Here is a 27,113-nt window from a genome sequence, read left to right as displayed (position 1 = left end):
TGCCCACGCAGGTGACTATATATTATATTATACATATACTAAAATCCAAACTCTCAGATGCACTGTTTTTTACTGTTCTTGAACAGTAAAATGTCGGAAATACACTCCAAATTTTTTCCCATCAGCATTATCTTTTAGCTTTTTATACAGTACAATGACGATTCTGCCCTTGGAGACCACGCGTCTGTCATCGGTGGTTCTTCCGCTCCATTTCTACTCTGCCTTTTCTTTGGGTTCCTTCTCTCTCTCTCTCTCTCACCATTTTCAGCTTTTCCTTATTTTGGAGCCTAGGTTTTTTCTCTCTCCCACTCCTTCGTTGTTCTCGCTATCCGTCCTTCGCGTCTTTGTCTCGCCGATTTTTCACGGCCGTTTTCTTCTCGGAAAACTATCGATCTCTGGTGAGTTTTTTGCAGTTCTTGCCGTGTCTAATTTCAATTTTTTTTTCGTTGTTTGGGTGTGGCTTTGCGATGCGGTTTGATTTTTGGTTTCAGGAAAAGTTATCGATGCGATCTAAGGTTTTTTGGTGAGTTTTCTGCTTTTCTGATTGTATGTTGTTTGGTTCTTTTTTCGTGCTTTGGGTCTGCCTTTCTGATCTGCTTTCATATTTGGTTTCAGCAAAAGAAGTTGTTTGAATTTTGGCCTTTCTGTCTGCAACCTTGCAAGCTGTTTGCGATCAAGGTATTTAACTTTTTTTTTTTTTTTAGTGTTGGTTCTTTCTCCGATGATGGTTTGTTTGATTGATCAGAAAATGAAATAAATAAATTATGAGATTTAAACTGAATTATGCTTCATTTAATTAAATCTTTGGTTTTGTTGGGTTGTCATTGTTTGCCCTGTTCTAAACTTATATGTCTTGGGTTGTCAATTTTTTTCGGTTGTCATTTTTTCCTTTTATTTTCTGCTGGAAGCACTATTATATTCATGCTAATTTTAATGAAAAGGAAATGTGTGTTTAATTGAAGGATTAAATATGTATGAAGCAGGACTTAGTATGCTATAATACATTTTTCCTTTTATTCTCTGTTTCTTCGTTGTCAATTTCATAGGATTTGGGTTTGGGTGGATCAATCCTGCAAACCGCTTCAATAACATGTCTTGGAACTCAATTAGCCACTATCAGCGTAGCCTCCATATTCTTGGTAATACACCAGAACCGATCATCTCATGGCTTGAAAAGGATGGAAAGACTAATCCAGGGCAATCACATAGCTTTAACTCATCAGACATAATCAACGTTTGGAAATGCTTTGTCTTATTTTTTTATTTTTTTATTTGATTAACAATTCAAACTTATCTTTATATTTATTAGTATCTTGATTTCCTTGACAATTCAAGCATATCTTTTTTGTGTTTCTTTTTGTCTGGGTGTTTAATTTTATTTGAATTTCTTAATTTGTTCAAAGGAAGCTTTGGTTAGTGGCCATCTTATTTAATGATTTTTTTTTCTTTTGGTTTTTTAGCACCAATGGTATTGGTGAATGGTGAAGAGGTTTGTATGGGTTCATATATCTTAAACATGTAGTGAGAAGTGAGGGTTTTGTTTTAGTATTTTAAATAATTTGAGGAACATGTCGATACTATGATTTGTGGTTGCTTTCTTAAACCATGATAAAGCAGTCCATGTAATTTTAACATAGATATAATTTTTTATCTAATGCATGAGTATATGAAATGTTAATACGATAATATATTGGGCAACACTATGTGATTTAAAATGCAAAGAGAGACAATGAACCATGTTTGATATTTTGTTTGTGTTGGTTTTTTTAAATTTGAGCTTTTTTGAGTTGGATTTATGTGTTTTGTTTAAGATATCATTTTTGGTTTATGAATGGTTTGCCAGTGCGAAAGTTTGCTTATTTTATATGGTTGGATTCATGGGTTTTCTTAAGGTTTGAAGTTCTTAGTTTTTATTAAGAAATTTAATCTGGGTTTCATTTATTTGTGAAACTAGCACTTTTTTGTGAAGATTTTCAGTAAATGATTGCTTATTTGGCTTTAAATTTGATCTCTTTAAATTTCCAGGTTGTTCTAGACTTTGTCAACAGTGCAGAGTTGTCTTCGGCAGAGCTCGATAGCAACTCTAGGTCAGTCTGAATTGCGAGTAGATATGATTTTTCTTTAATTTATTCATCTTCTTTCGAATTTATGTGCAAATATTTTTGAAGCCCAAGTGATTCAAAGTTCAAATTTATTTGTAAAGTATAAGTGTGGGTGTGGACACCCAATATGACTTTTAAATGGTGTTGCTATCTACTATTTGACAGAATTATATTGGGGACTGTCTAAATTTTGGTTTTAGCTGTAGATGAAGCGAAATCAAAAGGTTATAAATTAGAGATATAATTTAATTATTATATTTGATGCATCATTTGATTAAATGAATACAGTAGGAACATTGATTTGACGTATGTGCTTTCGCATGGAAAACTGAATTTTGTGTGTTTATAAGTGTGTATATACTCAATATTTATTTTAATTACAATGGAATTGACTGAAAATTATGGAGAATTAGTGTAAGTTTACACATAAAGAAATAGAATGAAAATGTAGGTAAAGAAAAATTAGAATGTAATACATAATATCTTTGTCTGTGTGTGGGTGTGTGTGTGTGTGTGTGTGTGTGTAAGGGATTGATGACTAAATGTGCTACGTGAAGAGATTGCTTATTTCATTAGTTAAGGGCAGCACTTGATAGAAGCATAACCAAACCCAGGTAAGAGTCACATTTTGGTTGCCTTCCTATCCTTATTTTTTGTATTTTTCACTCAGCTCTATGTTGTTAACTGCAAATTTTGGTATTTTGTTCCCTTTAGTTTTATCTGCTAATTATTGTTCTACGAATTGTATTCTTCAGTTAATTAATGATTAACTAGAATGTCCCAAAAAAAAAAAAAAAAATCAAGCATTACAATGTTCGGGATGATAATTTACATCTAATATGATCATTAGCCAGTCGAGAACCTAATTTGGGAATTGGATTTTAAAGTTTTAATAGTTTTGTTGTGTGTAAATTTCTTGCTTTGCCTACCAAGAATCCAAAAACTAAAGGCTTAGTTATTTTCCCCAAATGGTTTTCAATTTGTTGTAGGTAAACAAGAGCTACTAGACTATTATGCACAGGGGAATGGAAGGAAAGTAAAAATTCAAGCTTTTAATACAAATTGGAAATTGAGCGACACTAAACAAATGATAGGTAAAACTGACCACTACTTTCTTTCCGTTTAAATATAAATCAATTGATTAAGTCTGTGTTTTAAAATTAAGTATCAATTGTTTTCAAATTCTAACAACGATCTCCTACGCTTTAAGATAATCTATTTAGTTTTGATCCACTTTTAATTACGCAGAATTTCAATTTTTTTTCCATATAAAGTTTCCATTTTTCTTCAGTAAGAGAAGAAGCTTTAATTTGGGTTTACAATTTTTCCCCTTGTAGATTTTCAAAGTAGGACCAAGCTTTCAAAAGGCACTTCAGGTTCTGGAATTATTATTATTATTATTGTTATTTTTTTTTGGTTATGCTTTTGTTATATTAAGAGGTCGCACTTGATATGATGGCAAGTGCCTTCGCCCATAAGCGGTAGGTCTCGGGTTCGAGACTTGGGAGCAGCCTCTCCATAAATGGGGGTAAAACTAGCCGACATTCACCTCTCCCAGACCTTGTGTAAAGCGGGAGCCTTGTGCACTGGGTACGACCTTTTTTATGCTTTTGTTATATCAGGTTCTAAATTGCGCATACCATTTCTTTAAATTAGAGAAAATTAAGCACGATCTTGCTTATATACATATTGTTATTTTAAGAAACAATTTTGTTTGTCTTTTCTATAATAAGAACAACAATTTACTTTTGGGTTTCGTTCTTAACTGATTTCTGAATTTATGCCCAAGTCTAATCTACTCCAAAGACAGGCTGAGCAAAAGGAGGAATGTTTAAGCAGGTATGTGTACTATGTGTTTTATTCGTTCTTAACTTCATTGTTGGTTTCTGTACTATTTTTCTGTGTCTAAAAATTTGAAATAAATATGATCTTTTCACTGTTGATTCTCATTCCAAGTTTTTTCCACAGAAAATAAAATAACAAATAAATATTTTGTTTCCCTTCTTCTACTTTGTTCTTTTGCAGCAAAATAAGCATGATTTTGTTGGTACTGCTTATTTAGTGAAACAACGGTTTCATATTGTGAACTGTTTTGCGTGTTTATCACTTTATTCTTTATGGTTTCAATTTCCTAGATGAAGTGTGACATGTATGGAATTTCACAATTTACAACCATAAACTTCATTTCTCCCATGGACACCTTTTTTGTTCCTTATTGTTGATAGAGTTGTAAATAAATTTGCACATGTAAATAGTATTGTCTACTATATATACATATATATATATATATATATATATATATATAATTTTTTTTTAGAATTTTTGTGTTATACAATTTTCATTTCCGCAGCAAAGCGTGGGCATCCTTGCTAGTCTTTAACTATTAGCGTAGTCGAGATCAAAGTTACTTTGCGTTAAATTGAAAATTACTAAAATTCTGAAATGACAATTAGATTTATTATTTTAGTTCTATGAGCTAGTATATTAAGCTTCAATATTAACTTACACTAGGTACTGAATTCATTTGGTTAGTACAAGAAAATTCTCATCACTCTACTTCTTCACTGTACAAGGTAAACCCTAGACTCCTCTCTTTGCGGAGTTTGGGCTCCCTTCGCATTTCTTTTGCCTTTAGGCATAATGAAAAACTGGAAAACTATTTTCTTTGAATATTGAAATATATATATATATATATATTAACCTTCAAGAATCAATGTTGTGGAGGTTTTAAGAGTTGGAAAAAAGAAAATATCATTTTCAGTGACCACTATAATTTGTTTTTGCTCTTTTGTTCTTGGTAGTCCCAAACTTTTAAGGAAATTTTAACGAAAAGCTTTTAATGCTTAAAGTCAGAGCCGCTTATTCTCTTATATTGAAGAAACTAGTTGCGTCAGTACTCGAGGGTTACGGTGCTATTCATATTTCATTCATTTGCATTTTGTTGTTTTATTTGTATGATTGATTTTTTCGGGAGTGAGGGAGGTTTTAACAGGTTAAAAATTTGCTCATAGTAAAAATTATATATATGTGTAATATGATGTTGGAAAAATTAGGGTCTAATTGCTATATTAAATCACATAAAGAATCAAGAAATAATTCATGCACTTATTATATATCAAAGTAATTCATACATATGGGTAACCAATGTTAAATGAACATGATATAATGGATTAGAAAAACCTAGAAAATACGGTCGAGGCAAGTGTCAGACACTTTGTCCTGAAGACAAGTTTATGTCTCATTACGGTGCTCATGGTTGATCGGCGCATGTCTTTCAAGATACAACGACCACATCCTTGTAATAGTAGCACTCTAAATCACAAGGCTCTATAAACCATGATTGTGTTGAAAATTCTTTTATATGGACTCAATGAGACTTTCTAATATTTAGTGCACTCTATGTATAATTATGTAAACAATGAAAAGTTATTTTGTGATTATAGTGAGCTTCCCTATTTATAGAATGTGAGATACCTCTTTGGAAAGGATGTGACCATTGATGAAGAGTCAAAAGTTGCAACTCTTTATTTGAGTAGACACATCTTTCTACCAAAAGGCTCCACTTCTAATTTCCATTCAATTAATAAATTTAATATAATAATATTATTATTAAATTTGCCAACATATGAATAATCTTGGCACATATGTAACTAGAACCACGGTAACATCCTAGAATTAATGAAACATTCCACAAATTTATATAATCATTCTCGATAAAATCAATTCAACCAGATTTCAATCTGCAGCAAGAATATATTTAAACGACTTGAGAATTAGGGTAGATAAAACACTGAATTCAAATCACCAACATCAGCCAACAAACCTCACAAGATTAAGAAATGAATTGGTCCTCTGATTTGAGCTTGGTGACATTGCTCCAGAAGGAGAATTAGATGGTGAGGATGGATATGGAAACGAACTTGACGTGAATCATCTGCCGAGGATGCAGAAGGAGATTTGTTTCGAATTGCAACATAATCATCTGATGAGGATGGAGAAAAAGATATGCTTGGACTTGTGACCAAATTTTCGGGTAAGTACAGAATATTAACCCTTTAATTTCCTCCAATATTTATATAAGTATGTCACACACAGAGTAACTTTAAGTAACAACGAGTTAGGGGAGGAAATTCTACAAATGCATTAAGATCTAAGACATGAAATATATTTTTAGCACATGGTTAATTGACATGGAATAGTTTTCTTCTCTTACTTACATTTCAATTTTACAAGAAAAGTTAAAATATATACGGCATGAAATATTCATTTCTCATGTTGCAAGAGAAATGTGATTGTTAGGTAAACTCTGTTTCACAAAACTTTTGCCTCTATCTTTCACCAAGGACTTCGTGACCTCCATGTTTGCTTGCATACCAAGTCTAGAAATTTATTTTGCAAAGTAAAACATTTGGGTCCGACATTCAGAGCCTTGTTGAAACAAGACTAGAGGGGCAACTTCCATAAACGCAACAAGGCCATGAGTATAATTATAAATATAAACATGTTCTCCGCCTAGGGTTGGGTAATGGAAAGGAAACAAAAAAGAGAGCATTGGTGTGTTAAGCTAGTCAAAATTGATATCTTCGCTCTGCCCCAGTTATGTTGTTTGCTAGTGTCCAGAAAACATCAGTGGGCGATTAGCTCTGGTTAAAAAACCAATATCTTTATTTTCATGCCTGAAAGGGTCTCCACCATATATTGTCAGATTTTTTTTTTCGCTAACTTGGTAAATATTTGGTGTAAAATAATTTAATTATAGCTATTTTTTTATGCAGTTGCCCATCCAATTGTTTTGCACCTTCAAACACTTTGTTTACGTTTCTAATATTAAGCTGTGTTTGTTAGCCTTATAAGGTTATACAATTAAAATACAAACAAAGGAGTGACCAACTTGATTCTAGTTGTAATCATGGTACTCGAGTAAGGAAGGTGAAGGGCACGGCAACACCAATGTCTTCTACAAACATCTAGCCGGATACAACTACTCTATGGGAAACATTATGTTGTGTGTTCTAAGGCTTATAGAGACCGATATTTTATATATGCTAAAAGCTAGGGTTTCCATCCATAAAGGAAACCTAAACTTACTTTCTTAGCCTCCAAGTCAAGTATCTTAATCATATTCAATTAATGATTTCATCAATCCTATTTCCAATATAAGACACCTTATATATGATTGATATAATTAAGAGATCAAATCACAATCAACATTATTCTCCAATATTACATTCCTATTACATGTAGTAGACCACTTCAAGGTTGATTTATATTGGATAAATCCAACATTCTCCCACTTGGTCTACAAAATGTAATATTCACATTTATACTTGAGATTGGAGACTAATGTCACTTTAGTGGCCATATAACAATGATTACATCTCATCCTTATTGCAATTTCTGTCAAATGTAGTTCTTTACATGGAACTAACAAGGTTGTAAGGTTGACACAACTCAGAACCTTCATAATCACACATGCCAAGATCCTCATTCAGATGAAACACAAATTATGATCAAGAGATAAAACTTTAAACCAAAAACCAAAATGTCTTACTTTATATCATCTCAGGTCCAGCTTATGCTTCTTCAAAGCCTTAAATCTGCCAACGCAAATATCCTTCATCTAATAAAACCAACATAACCTCTCCAAAACAATCATGCATCACTTTCATTAGACCAATAACCAGACAAACAATGTTTGTAGCCAACAGACACAATTGAAAATACCAAATAGACACATGTCCAAGTAAAATATCCCAAAACTTCATTAAACAAATTAAATCAATACTTGTGAGCAAGATGAATTAACATGTTTTTGACACTGATCCATGCACCATACCAGTTACTTTCATGGTGATTTCCAACACCTGCGGGCAAATGGAAATCCTCACAACTGAGGCAGTGCATAAACCATGCCATGCTATTTGATAACAACTTGATATTCAATATATATTTCATCAGATAATTGACTAGCATAAGAAAAAATGTGACTTAATGAATCCAACTAAAGATTAAAATGAATACATGGATTCTATACATACCTTATAGGTCATCTGCAAATGTAAGGCATTACTAATACGAAACTCAAGCTCCTACTAATCTGCAACGTCGTTACTTAATTTGCAAATCAATACTTAAATCATACTTTTGAAAATATGCCTTTGGGAATAGCTTTACTTAGTCAATGAATGCATATTACCTCAATAAATTCATCATTGTTACACAAAAACATGCATCCAACAACCACATTATATGTACAAATAATTCCACATTTATGCTAAGTAGTCCTTATGAGCCCCAAAACAAATTATCAACCGAGAAATCCAAATGATTGCAAGTAACAGAAAAATGTACGCATATACCAAGTATCAATTCGTGCAACTTAAACAAATTATAGACATTTGAGTAACACAAATTCATGGAAGATAGAATAAAGCTTTAACAGATTCATGCAAGTCCACTTAATGCTCAAAATTTTAGAACAACTCCTACTAAGTTTTTAGAGTTTATACTTGCAAATAAGTTAATGAGTGTGAAGCTCAATTTTCGTTCACTAATTCTCCCACTTGGGCAAACACTCATTAATATATTTTGTCAAAGATGTACCTAAAGAAAATTGCTTTATATTTTAGACATAATAAATAGACATCACAACCAACATAAAGTTGTCAAACAGAATTTCAGTAATGAGTTACACTTTAGAATTTATCATAATTAATTTACAAGCTTGATTGCTACCAAAATCATATTGATCAAAATAGACATACTAACCTTCATAAAATAAAAAATATAAAGCCATTTTGGATCAAAATAGTAGTGTAAAGTGACGTCTCAAAAAGACCAACACAATCTACTAGTAAAACTATCTATACAAGCACGGGTTACTATAAATTCACCGTAATTAAAGTACATGGCAAAAAATTACGAAAATTTGTAGACACATAGTAGACATACGTTGAACATATAAAAAATTCAGGTAATTCGGTGACCATTAGACGTGTCATTAATCCGACTGTAATCAAGGCATGCAATTTGTCAGAAAAATTATGTTCCTCTATCATGAAACTAAACATCTCTAACCAATTCAATTTCACGTTATTTTAATTTCGATGTCCAAAGGAAACTCAAGTAATCAAATTTCATCCTCTAAACAGACATCATAGTTCAAAATTGAAAATATTTACAAACATTATACTTAAACAATGCGTACCTTAACAATCCTTGATTAACCTTCATGGGTCAATACTTTGCATCAACGAGTCTCATCAAGAGACACAAAAATATGTCATGATGCGACCGATTTTCATGCCTTAAAACCACAACCTATAATGGGGCTCATAGTGGAAGTATTTGTAACTGAAGACATGAAACTTTATTCCCCAATAAACTTGAAACTAGATTAATTTACACCTGCGAGCTAGAAAATTAACTAGTTTTTAGTACTAGATTATATGTCACAAGAGTACCTACATGAAAAACTTCAACACCTGTGGCAGATGAAACTTTCACAACTTCTGTGAAATAAAACCCATACTATGCCATCTTAATTAAACTAAAAGAAATAATCCACACCTGCGGGCAAGAAGATTACCCTTTTATTCTAATTAAGATGCAATGTTGACCAAAATAACTCAAAAAACACAGTCCCATCGTCAACTAAGCCGTATGCCGTTGTGGCTTGCTTAGTTGAAAAGGTATTGATCAACTCCGCTAGGAAACAATACAAGAAGTCACATGGATTAATTAATTGTAAGTGACAAAATTATGATAACCTGATTCGAACTTCGAGTCTTGCCAACAAATGGCACTAATTCCTTCGTGACTCCTTTTTGACATTAAATTAATCTCAAGAAACCTGACAACATACTTGAAAGAGATTAATCACATATAGAACAAGTTTTATTCCACAACAAGAATGTTAATACTTATCATTATGGAGTCAATTACTTAAAATAGAAATACTTTATCTAATGGGAAAGAACAATACATTCCTTTAATTTAAAAGCGAAATTGCTCAAAATTTTTCTTAAGTCAAATGGGTTCCTTACCTTTTATATATTTCTTTCCGTAGTACAAGACTACTAAACATAGCATTAAAATCATGCATTAGCTTTGTAAATACCAAATTAAATAAAGGAACAACCAAAATTATTTTCTTCCATAGAAAACATCTCCAATATATACCCTACATTAGCCTTGAAAACTTTCTTTTCTTCTCCCCTTATGACATTGACACATAAAATTTAGTAATCAAAGCACTGTTTAAATTTTTTAGGCATAGGAAAATCCACAATCAATAATACATGTTTGAAAATTCATGCTTATCAATTAGGTTACATACTTTGCTCATGCCTTCATATGTTCACTACTTTATAAACATATATATAATCACATGACCACCATAATTCTCATATAAGAATAAATAGAATACAAATGAGAATTGTCACATAATTACTTCAAACCTCATTCATTTGTATAATGTTCTTGTTCTTGCCACCAGATGCTTTCTGTCTCTCTTAATCAATCCACATGTTATGCATCAATTTCATAGTTACTTAATCATGTACAATTAAATAACTATACTGAGATAGGAAAGCAAAAGCGTAGACAAAACTAATTTGATTAGTCATGCAGATTCCTTATGGAGTTAATATGACTTTAAACATTACTTGAATTAATCCCCAGTCATACTCAAGTACGAGTACGTATATCTGGACATAACAATAATTGTACAGCATTATTAGTGCTAATCTGCCAGATTTATAATATATTTGTGTCTTTGCATAGAATCATCTCAAGCAATATAAGACAACCCAATCCCCTTAAAAAGAAATATGCCCTATGTCATTTTGCTACATGTTTGCAAATCTTAAATTTTTAATTCATATTGATTATTTCCAACAACAACCAATGACATGACTAGCTATTACATTTGATTTATATATATTTCCTACACATTATCATGTGACATAACTGATTCAAAATTGATTTCCATGAATTTATTTTACCTATGAAAAAACAGTGCAATAGACTACTAGTGCCGAAACACCCAGACTATGTTGACAGAATATAGTCTAAAAAACAAGTAAAATAATTTATGCATATTTACATATGCTTCTCGGTATGCCTTTCATATGCATATAAGAATTCTTCATGTTCAAAGCATATATTTATGTTGATGCACAAAATCGGTGAAGACTTTGGTACAACAGAAAGTGTCAAGTTTGTGACCTTCGCTAGATTGCTCCGGTCACTAGTGTGCATAAGTATGCAAATGGATAGAGATAGGGAAGCAAATACAAGATGTACGTGGTTCACCCAAATTGGCTACATCCACGGAGTAGATGAGTTCTCATTAATTGTGAAGGGTTTACACAAGTGCATAGGTTCAAGCTCTCCTTTAGTGAGTACTAGTGAATGATTTAGTACAAATGACATTAGGAAATATTGTGGGATAATGATCTCCTTTTATAAAAGAGAGTTTCTAGCTTTGTTCTGACATTGACACGTGTCGTGTTGTAATTGGCTTCTGATGTTGACACGTGTCACGCTATGATTGGCTTCTGATGTCGACACGTGTCGAGTTGTGATTGGCCTCCTGGTTGGAGGGAAACTCTTCTGGGTCCTTGACGGTATAACGTTGATCGGTGCTCGGTAGTTTCGGGATTGGTCAAGTATAGTACAAACAATGCTCCCCTAAGTTCCCGAATGAGGGAATCTCCTCGGTTAGGAACTTACAAGATGCAAGCCGCTAAGGAATCACGAAACGTCTAAGTACTGAAGTGTGGTATTGTTTTTACTTGCCTTATCTGTCTCATAGATAGATGTGGCATCTTCTCTGGAAGTATTTTTTCCTCCATCCAGGGTTGGTATCTTTAACCGGTGGAGATGCATAAGGTAATGTATCAATTTCACTTGAAGTTTACTTGCAGTTTCAGGATTGCTCAAGCGCAATACAAACCATGCAGTAGGAGTCCCCCAAGTCGCCGAGCTAGAAGATTTGTTAAAAGATGTGACAAACAAGGTAAGCAATCAGAGTTCCAAGCAATCAGTCCCAGATTAGAAGTTTGATTTCAAGTTCCGAATGATTGTTCTCATTTTCCCTATCTTACAGGCAGCAAGAATGATAAAGAGAAGAAAAATGAGAAGAGATGATATGAGATACTTTTGCGTTTGATGAAGTAACTTTCCACATGCTTATTCTTGAACTAGGCTGAAGGGTTTTCTGGTTTCCTCCAGAGTATAAAACCGACTCAAGAATTTGAGGGTCAAAACAAGTCCATCAAATCAAGAGTGCGTTCAACCTTGATGATATGTGATACTTTTGTTGTTGACAAAGTAATAGATGAATCGACACGTGTTTTGTTGCGCTTATCTCCACATGCTTTCTTATATCCTTCTCACTTGCCTTATTTGTTCCTCAAGTAGATGTGGTATATTTTCTGGAAGCATAAGATGTTGAAGATGAGTACTCGAGAGCAATGTCAGGTAAGTAATCAGGCAAGGAGTTCCAGGTAGTCAGTTCTTGACTGGAAGCTTGATTCCAAGTGCTGACTGATTGCTCTCTTTCTCCTTGTCTTGCAGGTAAGAAAAATGCCAAAGGAAAAGACAGGGAAAAAGCATGATATGGGATACTCTTGCTTTTAACCTTGATGATATGAGATACTCTTGCTCTGGTGTGGCTTGTTTACCTAGGTATTATCGAGGGGAAAAAAGCTGAGTATTTCGAGAGACTTTGCTGAGAGTGCTCTCTCGGATGTGAAGAAAAGTTGAGCATTTTTTTATTTGTAGGTCTGCCTGGCTGTGGAGTATGAAGGTCGACATATATAGGAATTGTCCTAACAACAAGTGGTAATGTTGTTCCTTTACCCTTCTCGGTCATAGCAATGTAGTGGGAGCTGCAAGATTCACGTGTTTTAACTTTGTCAGAGCACTTTGAAAAAGTGGTATGTGGTATCTGGAAAGCTGATGTTGCGTGTGAAGATTGCAGACAAGCTTTATCCAAGGAAATCTGGTTCTCGAAGTTCGGAGAGCAGTGCCTCTTCGATTTTCGAACAAGTAATCATGTCGGGGATCTGGCTCTCGAGATTCGGAGAACGGTGCCTCTTCGATTTTTGAGAAAGCAATCTTGTTGGGAATCTGGCTCTCAAGATTCGGAGAGCGATGCCTTTTCCATTTTTTAGAAAGTAATCCTATTAGGAGTCTGGCTTTTGAGATTCAGAGAGCGGTGCCTCTTCAATTTTTGACGAAGCAATCCTGTTGCGAGTGTTTTCTTGAATGTGAGTAAAGGTTAGACATTTTTGCCAATTTACCTTGCCACGAAGCATCGAGGTTGACACACATAGAGACTTTCCAATTATTAAGCAATGATGCTGTTCCTTTACCCTTGTGGGTAATAGTAGGGTAGCTGGACCTTTAAAATTTATGTTTCTAAACTTTGTCAGAGATTTTTGGCAAAGTTATCTGTGGTACCCAAGGAGCTAATGTTGCGTGTAGGGATTGTCGACATATTTTACTCAGGAAAATCTACTTCTTGAAATCCGGAGCGTGGTGCCTCTTCGATTTTTGAACAAACGGCCTTGCTGCCATTTCTTTTATAGAGGCACCAATTATGTGCAAGAAGTACGTTCAGAGAGTTATTGCTTGTTGGAATTTACCCCTTATTTTTGTACTTCAGAGATTTATTGGACCTCATTTCTCCTTCATCATTTCTGAAAATGTCTGGCCCATCCGACCATCGTTTTGACTTGAACTTTGGTGAAGAGGCAACCATGTCTCTTTAAGACAACATATGGCGCCCATCCTTCTTATCCCCTACTGGTCCTCTTACCGTTGGAGACTCTGTGATGAATAATGATATGACCGCTGCAGTGGTGGCCAAGAACCTTCTCACTCCCAAAGATAACAGACTACTTTCCAAACGGTCTGATAAGTTGGCTGTTGAGGATTCTTTGGCCCTCAGTGTTTAGTGTGCAGGTTCTGTGTCTAATATGGCCCAACGCCTTTTTGCCCGAACTTGCCAAGTTGAATCATTGGCGGCTGAAGTGATAAGTCCCAAACAGGAGATTAGAAGGCTCAAGCATGAAAATAAATAGTTACACATGCTCGTACATGACTATGCTACAAACATGAAAAAGAAGCTTGGCCAGCTGCAGGAATCTGATGGTCAGATTTTACTTGATCATCAGAGGTTTGTGGGTTTGTTTCAAAGACATTTATTGCCTTCGTCTTCTGGGGATGTACCGTGTAATGAAGCTCCAAATGATCAATCTCTGGTGCCTCATCATTCTGGGGTTCTGCCCAGTACTGAGGCTCCGAATGATCACCCTTCAGTGCCTTCTCTTTCTGGGACTCTGCTGACTGCTGAGACTTCATCTGAGTAATCTTTGTGAAGGCTCCCTCTTGTTTGTTTATTTTGATTCATGTATATGTACATATTTATAACTTATCGGAGATATCAATAATTAAGCTTTGCTTCATTTCAACGTATTGTGTTAAATACACTAAAGCCTTCTTCACTAAGTTCTTTGAATTTTTTTCTTTTGTTGAAGCTTGTATATTGAAGCTTTGTGAGTGAAGCATGTAGGTTGAGGTAGTGCTCCCTTAATTTCCCGAGTGAGGAAAACTTCTCAGTTGGAGACTTGAAAAATCCAAGTCACTAAGTGGTCGTGAACCTTCCAAGTATCAAGGTGTAGCAACATATGGTAGGAGTCCCCCAAGTCTCTGGTTGAGGGATTTGACGAATGAGGTGTCTTGCTAGTAGCCAAGTTTCTAAAGTAACAAAACTTCACCATTTTCATTTTTACCAAGTTTCTAAAGTAACAAAACTTCACCATTTTCCTTTCTAAGTGGTAGCCTAAAACTCCTCCTTCATATATATTTGTTATGAAAGTTGTTAGACCCAAAGAAGATGAGCCCTAGGCCTTTTTTTTTCTTTTGAATTTTTGAATTTTTGAATTTCCGAAAGAAAAAAAAAAAAAATATATATATATATATATATATTTATATTTTAAGCTTTATAGGTGAAGCTTTGATGTTGAAGCTTTGTAGGTGAAGCTTTGAGGTTGAAGCTTTGTAGGTGAAGCTTTGAGGTTGAAGCTTTGTTAGGTACCATGAATTGATTTTGCTTCACACTATCTTGATCAAGTGTGTGAAGCTTTTGGCATTTGTAGTTGAAGCTTTTGTGTTGAAGCTTTGTAGGTGAAACTTTGGTGTTGAAGCTTTGTAGGTGAAGCTTTGAGGTTGAATCTTTGTTGGGTACCATGAATTGATTTTGCTTCACACTATCTTGATCAAGAGTGTGTGAAGCTTTTGGCATTTGTAGTTGAAACTTTGGAGTTGAAGCTTTTGTAGGTGAAACTTTGGAGTTGAAGCTTTGTAGGTGAAGCTTTTGTGTTAAAGCTTTGTAGGTTAAGCTTTTGTGTTAAAGCTTTGGAGTTGAAGCTTTGTAGGTGAAGCTTTTGTGTTGAAGCTTTGTAGGTGAAGCTTTGGAGTTGTATCTTTTGTAGGTGAAGTTTTGGAGTTAAAACTTTGTAGGTGAAGCTTTGGTGTTGAAGCTTCGTAGGTGAAGCTTTGGTGTTGAAGCTTTATAGGTGAAGCTTTGGTGTTGAAACTTTGTAGGTGAAACTTTTGTGTTGAAGCTTTGTAGGTGGTATTGAAGCTTTTGTTGGCACCATAAATTGGTTTTGCTTCACACTGTCTTGATCAAGAGTGTGAAACTTTTGAGAATTGTAGTTGCCTTCCATTGATGAAGCTTTTGTTGGCTCCGTAACTTGGTTTTGCTTCACACTATCTTGATCAAAAGTGTGAAACTTTTGAGAATTGTGGTTGAACTCCTTTGATGAAGCTTCTGTTGGCACAATAAATTGGTTTTGCTTCACATTATCTTGATCAAGAGTGTGTGAAGCTTTTGAAGCTTTTGAGAATTGTAGTTGCCCTCCATTGATGAAGCTTTTGTTGGCACCATAAATTGGTTTTGCTTCACACTGTCTTGATCAAGAGTGTAAAGTTTTTGAGAATTGTGGTTGAACTCCTTTGATGAAGCCCTTATTGGCACCATAAATTGGTTTTGCTTCACACTGTCTTGATCAAGAGTGTGTGAAGCTTTTGAGAATTGTGGTTACCCTCCATTGATGAAGTTCTTGTTGACACCATAAATTGGCTTTGCTTCACACTGTCTTGATCAAAAGTGTGAAACTTTTGAGATTTGTGGTTGTCCTTTATTGATAAAGCTTTTGATTTCCACCATAAATTGGTTTTGCTTCACACTATCTTGATCAAGAGTGTGTGAAGCTTTTGAGAGTTTGTAGTTGTCCTCCATTGATGAAGCTTTGTTGAATTTCCCAATTTCCCTTTTTGGATTTTTTTTTTTGGGAAAACTGGAAATTTGAAAATGTAAGAGAGATAACATATATAAGCCACACCTTGTAGTAGTCAAAGGTTTGGATGAACCATATAAATTGAATTTGCTTCAAACAGTTTTGATGAAAAATGTGTGAAGCTTTCTACGAGTTGTAGTGTTTGCATTGTTATAGAGGAGAAATGTCTGAAGCAGATGCAAGAGGGCTGAATGGCTTGATCTTTGTATACCATGCACTGAAGTTGTTGTTGGCTTGCAATAAGACTTTGTTGGCAACTATAACTTTTGTTGGGCATAAGTGCTCCCCTAGTTGAGTTGTAAAGCTTGTGGGTTTTTGATTATTTGTGAATGCTAGAAGTTCACATGTACAAGTTGTACCACTCGTCTTCTAGTTGGTGGAATGAATGGTGAGTTGCTTTCATCACCTGGTTGGTGGTACAAAGGTGAGTTCCTTCATCACATTTCATCACCTGGTTGGTGGCACGAAGATCAGTTCATTCTTCACCTAGTTGGTGATAAGAGTGGCAAGTTGCCAAATAATATTAGAGTACGGGTTGTACATTTCATCACCTGGTTGGTGGCACGAAGGTAAGTTCCTTCATCACCTAGTTGGTGAGAATAAGGGCAACGTGCTGAGGCACATTGTAGCAAGTGTCGAATGATACAAAGTATGTTGAACCATTTCGAAGCATAATTGGCTTATGTATGAATGTGTTGGAATGTATGATTGAACGAATATACTGTGAAGCTGTTCGTTTATTTGTATAGTCTTGGTGACATATACTTAGACTTTGTTTCATGTTAGAAGCTTACATGTTGAAGCTTTGAACCCGAGTGTTTCATTGCAAGGAATGTAAAAGGATTAGGACCGAGTTGTCTAAATCACCTATTTATTAAATTCATGCCAAATGGTCTTCATTACATAGAACTTCAAGTGATAGTACTTCAAGTGATCAGCGTTTCATGGATGGCCAAGGGTCTTGCCATCGGAGCTTCTAAGCTTGTAGGAGTTAGGGCGACTGATGCCAACAATTTCAAACGGTCCATCCTTGTTTGGACTAAGTGTTCCTTCACTCGGGACTCTGTCGCAGAGTAATATTTTCTTCAATAACCAGTCCCCCACTTTGAAAGAACGAGGTTTGACCCTTGAGTCATAGTAGTTAGAGATACGCTGCTTGTAGGCGACATTCCTCAAGTGAGCCTGGTTTTTGTGTTCCTCAACTAGATCTAAGTTGAGGGTAAGTTGTTTGTCATTTTCGCTTTGCACATAGTTCTGGACTTGGAACGTTGCTTGCTCAAGCTCAATTGGGACAACTGTCTCTATACCAAAAGCAAGTGAGAATGGAGTTTCTCCTGTTGAAGTTTGATATGAAGTGCGGTATGACTAAAGAACTTGGCGTACAAATTCTGGCCAACAACCTTTAGCCTTGTCCAAGCTGGTTTTTAAAGTGCACTTGATTATTTTGTTGATGGCTTCAACTTGTCCATTAGACTGGGGATGAGCTGGGGAGGCGAAACATAAGTTGATGTTGAACTTAGAGCAAAACATCATGAACTTATTGTTGTCAAACTGTCGCCCATTGTCAGTGACTATCGTATTGGGAATGCTGAATCTGCAAATGATGTTCTTCCATACGAAGTCTTCTATTTTTGCCTCAGTAATGGTTGCCAAGGGTTCTACTTCGGCCCACTTTGTGAAGTAGTCAACTGGAACGATTGCATAGCGGACCTTGCCCTTCCCTACAAGCATTGTGCCAATTAAATCAAGTCCTCATTGGGCGAAGGGCCAAGGGCTTATCATAGGAGTGAGCGGCTCGGGAGGGGAGTGAGGAATAATTGCGTAGTGTTGACACTTATCACATAAGCGAGATATTCTTATGGCATCTTGGTGGAATGTTGGCCAGTAATATCCTTGGCAAAAAGCCTTGTGTGCTAGGGATCTAGATCTAGCATGATCTCCGCAAACTTCTTCATGTATTTCCGGAAGGACAATTTCCGCCTCTGCGGGCGTAAGGCATCTTAGGTATGGTAGGTTAAAACCCCGCTTGTAGAGTTGGTTATTAATGATCAAGTAACATGTAGCCTTGTATTGAATCTGCTTAGCTTGGACTTTATCATTTGGAAGGGTGCCATGCACAAGGAATTTATAAATCGGGGTAATCCAACTATCCCTCTGTTGTAAGTTGCACACTTCCGCGACCATGGTGCTTGGTGCTGCCAACAATTTGACCTGAATTTTTCTTCCAATTTTGTCTTCTACTGCTGAGGCGAGGAGAGTCAAAGCGTCTGCATAATTGTTTGCCACTTGAGGAATTTGGGTGATCTGGTAGTGGAAGTGCTTGAGCAACAATTGTGTTTGTGCCAAATATGCTGCCATGGAGCTATCCTTAGCATCAAAGTTATTGGTGACCTGGTTAACCACCAATTGGGAGTCACTAAAGATATCAATTAGCTTAACCCCAAGGTGTTTGGCCAAATGTAAGCCTGCTAGAAGGGCTTCATATTCGGCCTTATTGTTCGATGCCTTGAATTTGAAATGAAGAGCATACTCCATCGCCACTTTGTCAGGGGTCGTAAGGACTAGTCCTGCTCCACAACCCTGTTGGTTGGATGAGCCATCAATATATAGACTCCATGTTGGGGCTGTTAGTTCTATTTTATGAGCTTCCGAGGGTAATGAAACCACTTCTTTGGGCGTATAAACAATGTCAACATGATATGTGAAGTCGGTGATGAAGTCTACCACTGTTTGGCCCTTCTCAACTGGCTTTGGTTGGTAGAAGATGTCAAACTTACTCAATGCTATCGCTTATTTGATCATTTGCCCCGAAGTGTCAGGACTTTGAAGTATTTGTCGAAAATTATGATTAGTAAGCACGATGATGGAGTCTGCTTGGAAATAAGGGTGAAATTTTCGAGCAGACATGACCAATGCAAGAGCCAATTTCTCAATGTTGGAGTATCGTGTCTTTGCATCTTGTAAGGCCTTGCTAGCGTAGTAGACAGGCCGTTCGACATTACCATCATTTCGAATGAAAACAGAACTTACTACTGAAGCCGATACCGATAGATAGATAATGAGAGTGTCACCAACCTCATGTTTGGAGAGCAGAGGGGCTTGACTCATGTAGTCCTTGAGGTTCTTGAATGCTTCAGCACATTCATCAGTCCATGTAATGTACTTCTTACTTCCCTTAAGTGCTTTAAAAAAATGAGCACATCTATCTGTGGCCTTAGAGATGAACCTAGTTAAGGCTACCACCTTGCCAGTAAGGCTCTGGATGTCTTTTGAAGTTATCGGTTCCGTCATGTCGAGGATTGCTTTGATCTTCTTGGGATTAGCCTCAATGCCTCTTTGGCTTATCATGAAGCCTAAGAATTTGCCAGAGCCTACGCCAAAGGCACATTTGTTAGGGTTCAACCTCATTCGATACATCTTCAGAATGGTGAAAGTTTCAGATGGGTTGGTGATGTGTTGGTCAGCATGTTTGGTCTTGACTAGCATATCATTAACGTAAACTTCCATGCTCTTCCCAATATGTTTTCAGCGAACATTGAATTGACCAGTCTCTGATAAGTTGCTCCTGCATTCTTTAGGTCGAAGGGCATGACTTTATAGCAATATATTCCCTTGTCAGTAGTGAAGGTTGTGTGTTCTTGATTCGGATGGTTCATGAAGATTTGGTTGTATTCTGAGTAAGCATCCATGAAGCTCAGGAGTTCACACCCTGCCGTAGAGTCTATAAGTCTGTCTATGAGAGGAAGAGGAAAGTTATCCTTTGGGCATCCTTTGTTTAGGTCGGTGTAATTGACACACATTCTCCACAAGCGCAACAGAACACGTGCCGATTCATCTATTACTTCGTCAACAACAAAAGTATCCCATATCATCAAGGTCGAACGCATTCTTGATTTGATGGACTTGTTTTGACCCTTAAATTCTTGAGTCAGCCTTATACTCTGGAGGAAACCAGAAAACCCTTCAGCCCAGTTCAAGAATAAGCCTGTGGAAAGTTACTTCTTCAAAAGCAAAAATATCTCATATCATCTCTTCTCCATTGGCTTCTCCTTATCCTTATTGCTGTTTACGACACAAAGAGAATGAGAACAATTAACCGGAACCTGAAGTCAAACCTCTGATCCAAGTTGCTTGCTTGGAAGTCTAATTGCTTAACTTGTCTGTTACCTCTTTTGGCAAATCCGACCGTGAATCTGCAAGAAATGTAAATGACACAAGATGTATCGTGGTTCACCCCAAGGTTTGGGCTACGTCCACACTAATTATATTTGTCTGAGAGTATTTGTGAGGGAGAGAGTGTGAGAACTTTGCTCTAGATAGGAGAGACTTAGGGTTTGTGAGGGTGAGGAGACCCTTTTATAGAATAAGGGCTCATCTCCTAGTTACATATTTGCCCATTCCTTTATTACATAATTACATTTAAGTCCATCGAGGATTTATACGAGGTTTAAATACGAGGCCTTAAATATGGTATAAACAGTAATCCCCCAAGTCTTCAGTCAAGAGAGTCTTTTGGCTGGAGATTTGAAATTCAGTCCATGTGTGGGTCGAAGTAACTAGATGCTGTCTTGAACTGATGCTCGATATGAGGCAGTGCTCAATCTGAAATGACGCTCAACTAGAAGTAGCACAAGCTACGAGGCTGCTTGGCTCGTGGCTTATGTTGCCTTGGTTGGCTCGGCTTGCGGCGTTTGAAGGTGAGGGAATCCTTTTTATAGAATAAGGGCTCGCTCCTCAATACATAAATGATGGGTTAGAGTTGATGCTCTCTAATGATGGTAAGGGAGTCATTTTTATAGAATAAGGGCTCGTTCCTCAATACATAAATGATGGGCTAGAGTCGATGCTCGCGGCGAGGCGGTTGCTCAGTAGGCGGCGATGCTATCTAATTGTGGTGATGGAGTCCCTTTTATAGAATAAGGGCTCGCTTCTCAATACATAAATGATAGGCTAGAGTTGATGCTCTCTAATGATGGTGAGGGAGTCCCTTTTATAGAATAAGGGCTCGTTTCTCAATACATAAATGATGGGCTAAAGTTGATGCTCGTGGCGAGGTGGTTGCTCAATAGGTGGCAATGCTCTCTAATGGTGGTGAGAGAGTCTCTTTTATAGAATAAGGGCTCGCTCCTCAGTACATGAAAAATGGGCTAAGTCTCCCAAGTATTTTTCATGAGGCCTAATTGAGGCCCAATATACGGTACATAATGTAGTCCCCCAAGTCTTCGGTCAATAGAGTCTGTTGGCTGGAGACTTCAAATTGAATCCATGTGTGGGCCGAAGTGGCGGTTGTTCGGAGGCGGTATTTGTATACCCTGCACTGAAACTTTGTAGGTGAAGCTTTGCAAGTGAAGCTTTGAAGCTAGAGCTCTGTAAATGAAGCTTTCGAAGTTAAAGCTTTTGTAAATGAAGCTTTTGAAGCTAGAGTTTTTGTAAATGAAGCTTTTGAAGCTAGAGCTCTGTAAATGAAGCTTTTGAAGCCAGAACTCTGTAAATGAAGCTTTTGAAGCTGATTGTCATGAGTGATGCTCATGAATGTTTAATTGACATGAGTGATGCTCATGAATGTTTGATTGACATGAGTGATGCTCATGAATGTTAACATGAGTAATGCTCTTGAATGTTGACATGAGTGATACTCATGAATGTTTATGTATGATTGATATGAGTGATGCTCATGAATGTTTATGTATGATTGATATGAGTAATGCTCATGTATAATATGAAGTACTGGGCATACTTTTGATCACCTGGTTGGTGGCATGAATGACTAGTTGCCAAATTAGAGTAGGGGTTGTACATCTCATCACCTGGTTAGTGGCAATAGCGGCGGGTTGCCGAATAATTTTGGAGTACTGGGTGTACTTTTGGTTATCTGGTTGGTGGTAATAGCGGTGGGTTGCCGAATAATTGTGGAATACTGGACGTAGTTTTGGTCACCTGGTTGGTGCTATTTTGGGCTTATGGGCCTTCGTCATCCACACAGCATTCTAGCCCATTTAGGCTTTGCCTTTTTTTTTTTTTTGATTTTATTTTGTTTTATTATTATTACCCTCTGATGGGGTTTATACAGATGTCTCCGATAGATAAAAAATAAATTACATCATTCTGGTGGGTGTTTATTCCTTGCTTTTGTAATGTCCCCATGTGTTTCCCTTTTGCTTTCTCTTTATTTTTCTTTCTTTTGGCAGATGACAGACAAGGGAATAATCTTTTGCTTTTGCTTTCTCTTTCCACTCCGCTCCTTCTCTGTCCACCCATGTTCTATGGCCTTGGAGACCATTTGACTTTAACCTTTTAGTTGCCATTGCTTTTCTTGCTTTCCTCTAAAATGACAGTTGCTTGGTATCCATAGCTTTTATGACTCCAGTTGGCTTTAACCATCGGTCACGTGCACATATCACAGAATCCACAATCGATTCGTGCAGTAGGAAATACCCCATCCACTCCGAAATTATTACATCCATTTTCTCTGGCAGGACAACATCCTCCATAGAGCCCTCAATCACCTCCTCCCTTTTCTCCATCTGTTTTTCAATCTCTTTCTTCCTTTAATGCTTTTGCTGATAGTGGGATGGTGGACTAAAGCCACCCATGTGGGTTTGTTTGAACACAAGTTGGTGCACTTCAGTTGTAAAAATGTAAATAACGTGGCCTCAGTATCCACCAAGAAATCGAATATGTCGGTGCGAGAACAGCGGCTGCCAACATGATTCAATACACCTTTTTCTTCCCCCATATTGATCCTGATCTTTCTCTTATTGCGTAAGCCAAGAAAGCCACAAATGGGTTTTTCAAACCAGGCATGAATTTTCTGAACTATGGTTATGAGAGATTGATACGTAGGAAATTGAAGCAGGGCAAAAAAGAGGGACTGGGAAAGAGGTCCATTTCTTCTTGACGCGAATCAAGAGCAAAATGGTGGCAGCGAAGGCGAGCATGGTGGTAGCCCTGGAGAAGAAGAGCAAGATGATTTCTGAGAAAATCGGCTAGGATCGCGTCTTTGCCCTTAGCAATGATCTCGGGATTCGGGAGGTGGACACGGGCCCCGCATAAATCAAAACACAAATTAACCTCAGCAGCAAGGTATTTGAGCACAACGAAGAGATTCACAGGTGCGCCGACACCAACCCGCTCGGCGTACTTTCTAGACTTGAGGAACCAGGAGATCCTACCCCCACCCCCGGAAATTGAGGACCAGCTTTATGCGACCTGGACACAGACTTTGAGGCCTTCTGCTTGCCTCTACCATGGAAATTATAGAGTGCTTCAATATCTTTTATACCAGGGTGTTTCTTCGACTTCGAGGCCTTCGGGTTACTGGAGGTGGAATGGTATGGGGGAGTAGGATGACGACGACGAGGCGTTGGCGTATGTGCCTTGGGAAGAAGTCGACGGAGGAGCTGTGGACCAAACAGATATCTCTGACCCCAATTCAGAGATTTATGGAAGAGCGGGAATCTTCCGTGGGTCGACGGAGACTTGCGCAACGACGAGAACGGCGAACGCCAAAGTCGCCATTTCTGCCCTCCGCCAAAGTCTTCTGCCCTCACATTCCCCCTGAAAAATCCATAGAGATTCGCAGTGAATAATCTGGGCTCGCTGGGCCCAAGTAACTTCTCTATGGTCCAACCCAAATTTCCCAACGGTCTATTCTGGCTGGTGATGAAACGGTTTTTTGGGTTTTTTTTTTTAGGAAGTGATTGGAAAAACTGTGGTATCTCTGAAATGAGATTTGGGTGTTTTTTGTTTCTGGGTTTTTGTGATTTTGCAGATTCACGGCGGAGGTGAAAAATTGAGAGAGAACGGACATAACTTTTCGTGTCGATTCCCACAGACGGCGCCAAATGTTAATGCACAAAACCGAAGGTCTTGGAACAACGTAAATCCGACCGTGAATCTGCAAGAAATGTATATGACACAAGATGTATCGTGGTTCACCCCAAGGTTTGGGCTACGTCCACACTGATTGTATTTATCTGAGAGTATTTGTGAGGGAGAGAGTGTGAGAGCTTTGCTCTAGATAGGAGAGACTTAGGGTTTGTGAAGGTGAGGCCCTTTTATACAATAAGGGCTCCTCCCCTAATTACATATTTGCCCATTCCTTTATTACATAATTACATTTAAGTCCCCCGAGTATTTATACGAGGTCTAAATACAAGGCCCTAAATATGGTATAAACAGAATTCATTCATTGTATTCATATAGGATCAAGGAGTGTATTTGTAAAAAAATCATCAAAATCGGAGTTAAAATAACCGTTAAATCGTGATTTTTCTTTGATAACCGTCGAAACGTTTTGTCCCTTTACTTGATCTTTGAATGTTTGTTTTTTGTGATTTTTGGCGTATGCGATCTCGAAGTATATACAAACAAGTTTGACGGTTGGATCGTTGAAATTAGTTTCGTACAATCTGTATCTCATCAAAACAATAGATTCACTAACACTTAAGAGTTTATTCATACTTTCATTAAGAATAACAAAAGATTTTGTAGTATCCATTAGTAAATATTTTAAATTGAAGATTGAATTCATTCATTGTATTTATATAGGATCAAGTAGTGTAGCTGTAAAAATTCATCAAAATCGGAGTTAAAATAACTGTTAAATCGTGATTTTTCGCTGATAACCGTTGAAATGTTTTGTCCTGTTACTTGATCTCTGAATGTTTGTTTTTTGCGATTCTTGGCGTATGTGATCTCGAAGCATATACAAACAAGTTTGACAGTTGGATAGTTGAAATTAGTTTCGTATAATGCGTATCCCATTAAAGCAATAGATTCACTAACACTTAGAGTTTATTTATACTTTCATAAAGTATAACATAAGATTTTGTGGTATCCAGTAGTATAAATATTTTAAATTGAAGATCGAATTCATTCATTGTATTCATATAGGGTCAAAGAGTGTAGTTGTAAAAAATAATCAAAATCAGAGTTAAAATAACCGTTAAATCATGATTTTTCTCTGATTTTGTGGTATCCACTAGTGTAAAGATTTTGTGGTTTAATTAAAATATTTTGGGCAAGAATTTTCCCGGTTTTTTTGCACGGGGAAATAAATTTCATTTTTTTTGGTACTCTGCACGGGGAAATGGATTGGACAAGCTTTTTCAATCAGTGTCAGAGTTGGCGTCGGTTTTAACCGACGCAACCTCTGATTATGTTGACGCAAAATTGCCTTTATTTTGACGCCACACAAATCTGTCAGACTAATGTGTGTCAGGCCTTTCAGTCAACAGTGTGTCAGGCCTTTTAGACCTAGTGTCGGTTTGAACCGACGCAAAGTCCTAATATTTCAATGTCTTATGTTATAGCTACTGTCGGTATTAACCGACGCTAAGTTTTTATCCATATTTAAACCCTGTCTTTCCTATTACTCTGTGCTTCCATTTCTCTCTCTCGTTTACAGGTGATGTTAAAGAAGGAAGCTTCTCCTCAGGGAATAATACTGGAGAATTAGAAGTTCGTCAAGACCAAAAACAGCAAGAAAACCACTTGCATCGCTCCAGCTCTGGCGGTGCTTTCGGTGCCCAAAGCAACAGTAATGGCTCTGTCACTCATCTGCAGCCACAGCAGCCGCCACTTAAGAAGAAAAGAAATCTTCCAGGAACTCCAGGCAAATAATCTTGAATTAATATCAAGTAGTTTCTTGATTTGATTGGCATGTTTCACTATATGTATATAACATTCAACAGAAGGCGCGATGATTTGATTCATTTCAGAAGAACAAAACAAAAGGGCTTTTTTCCAGATCATGTCAGCTTATGTGAGATTGATTCACTCGAGAATATTTACCAATTTTTGGCGTCATGGGTGAGTCTTGTAATATTTCATTTCAACGATATATATTGTTTTTTCTAAATTTTTTTTTTTAAAGAAGTTCAAATTTGAGTTATCTTGCGAAAGAATATAAACTTTATGAAGAATTGTTGACAATAATATACAACTGTTTGCTTGATTTCACATTTTTTTTGTTGACCACAAATATATATATGTTGATATAATTAACTAGTGTTGCTATTTATACTTATATTTTTGCTACATAGTTAATTATGTTCTAAAAGTTTTGTATTTGTGTGATCATATCCTAGCACAGAAGTTATTGCACTATCACCAACAACCCTAATGGCAACGAACCGATTTGTGTGTGAAATCTGCAACAAAGGGTTTCAAAGGGATCAAAACGTTCAACTGCATCGTCGAGGCCATAACCTTCCATGGAAGCTCTGGCAGAGAACCACCACTGAGGTTAGGAAAAGGGTCTACATATGTCCCGAGCCGACGTGTGTTCACCACAACCCAGCTCGGGCGCTAGGAGATCTCACCGGCATTAAAAAGCACTTTAGCTGGAAACATGGGGAGAAAAAAATGGAAATGTGACAAGTGCTCCAAGAAATATGCAGTGCAGTCAGATTGGAAGGCGCATCAGAAGACCTGCGGCACAAGGGATATAAATGTGACTATGGAACCATCTTTTCTGAGGAACTTCATATAGTGTCTTATGCAACTTCTTCAGCTTCTACTTCTAATTCCTCCAGGAGATCATCCAGGAGTTCTGTAACAATGCTGATGACTGAGAACAATGAATTGAGAATGAATTGGGACAACTGTTATTGTTATTAGTTTTTATTAATGT

General features: G+C 36.9%; 1 pseudogene; it reads left to right on the top strand.

Annotated features, from left to right (window-relative positions):
- The first annotated feature begins 222 nt into the window (after window positions 1–222).
- LOC126589431 (zinc finger protein MAGPIE-like) lies at window positions 223–27,113 on the top strand (annotated as a pseudogene).

Source organism: Malus sylvestris, chromosome 2 (assembly GCF_916048215.2).
Source record: "Malus sylvestris chromosome 2, drMalSylv7.2, whole genome shotgun sequence".
Lineage (NCBI taxonomy): Eukaryota > Viridiplantae > Streptophyta > Magnoliopsida > Rosales > Rosaceae > Malus > Malus sylvestris.
Note: the sequence above shows the minus strand (reverse complement) of the source record. Positions and strands in the feature narration are given on the sequence as shown.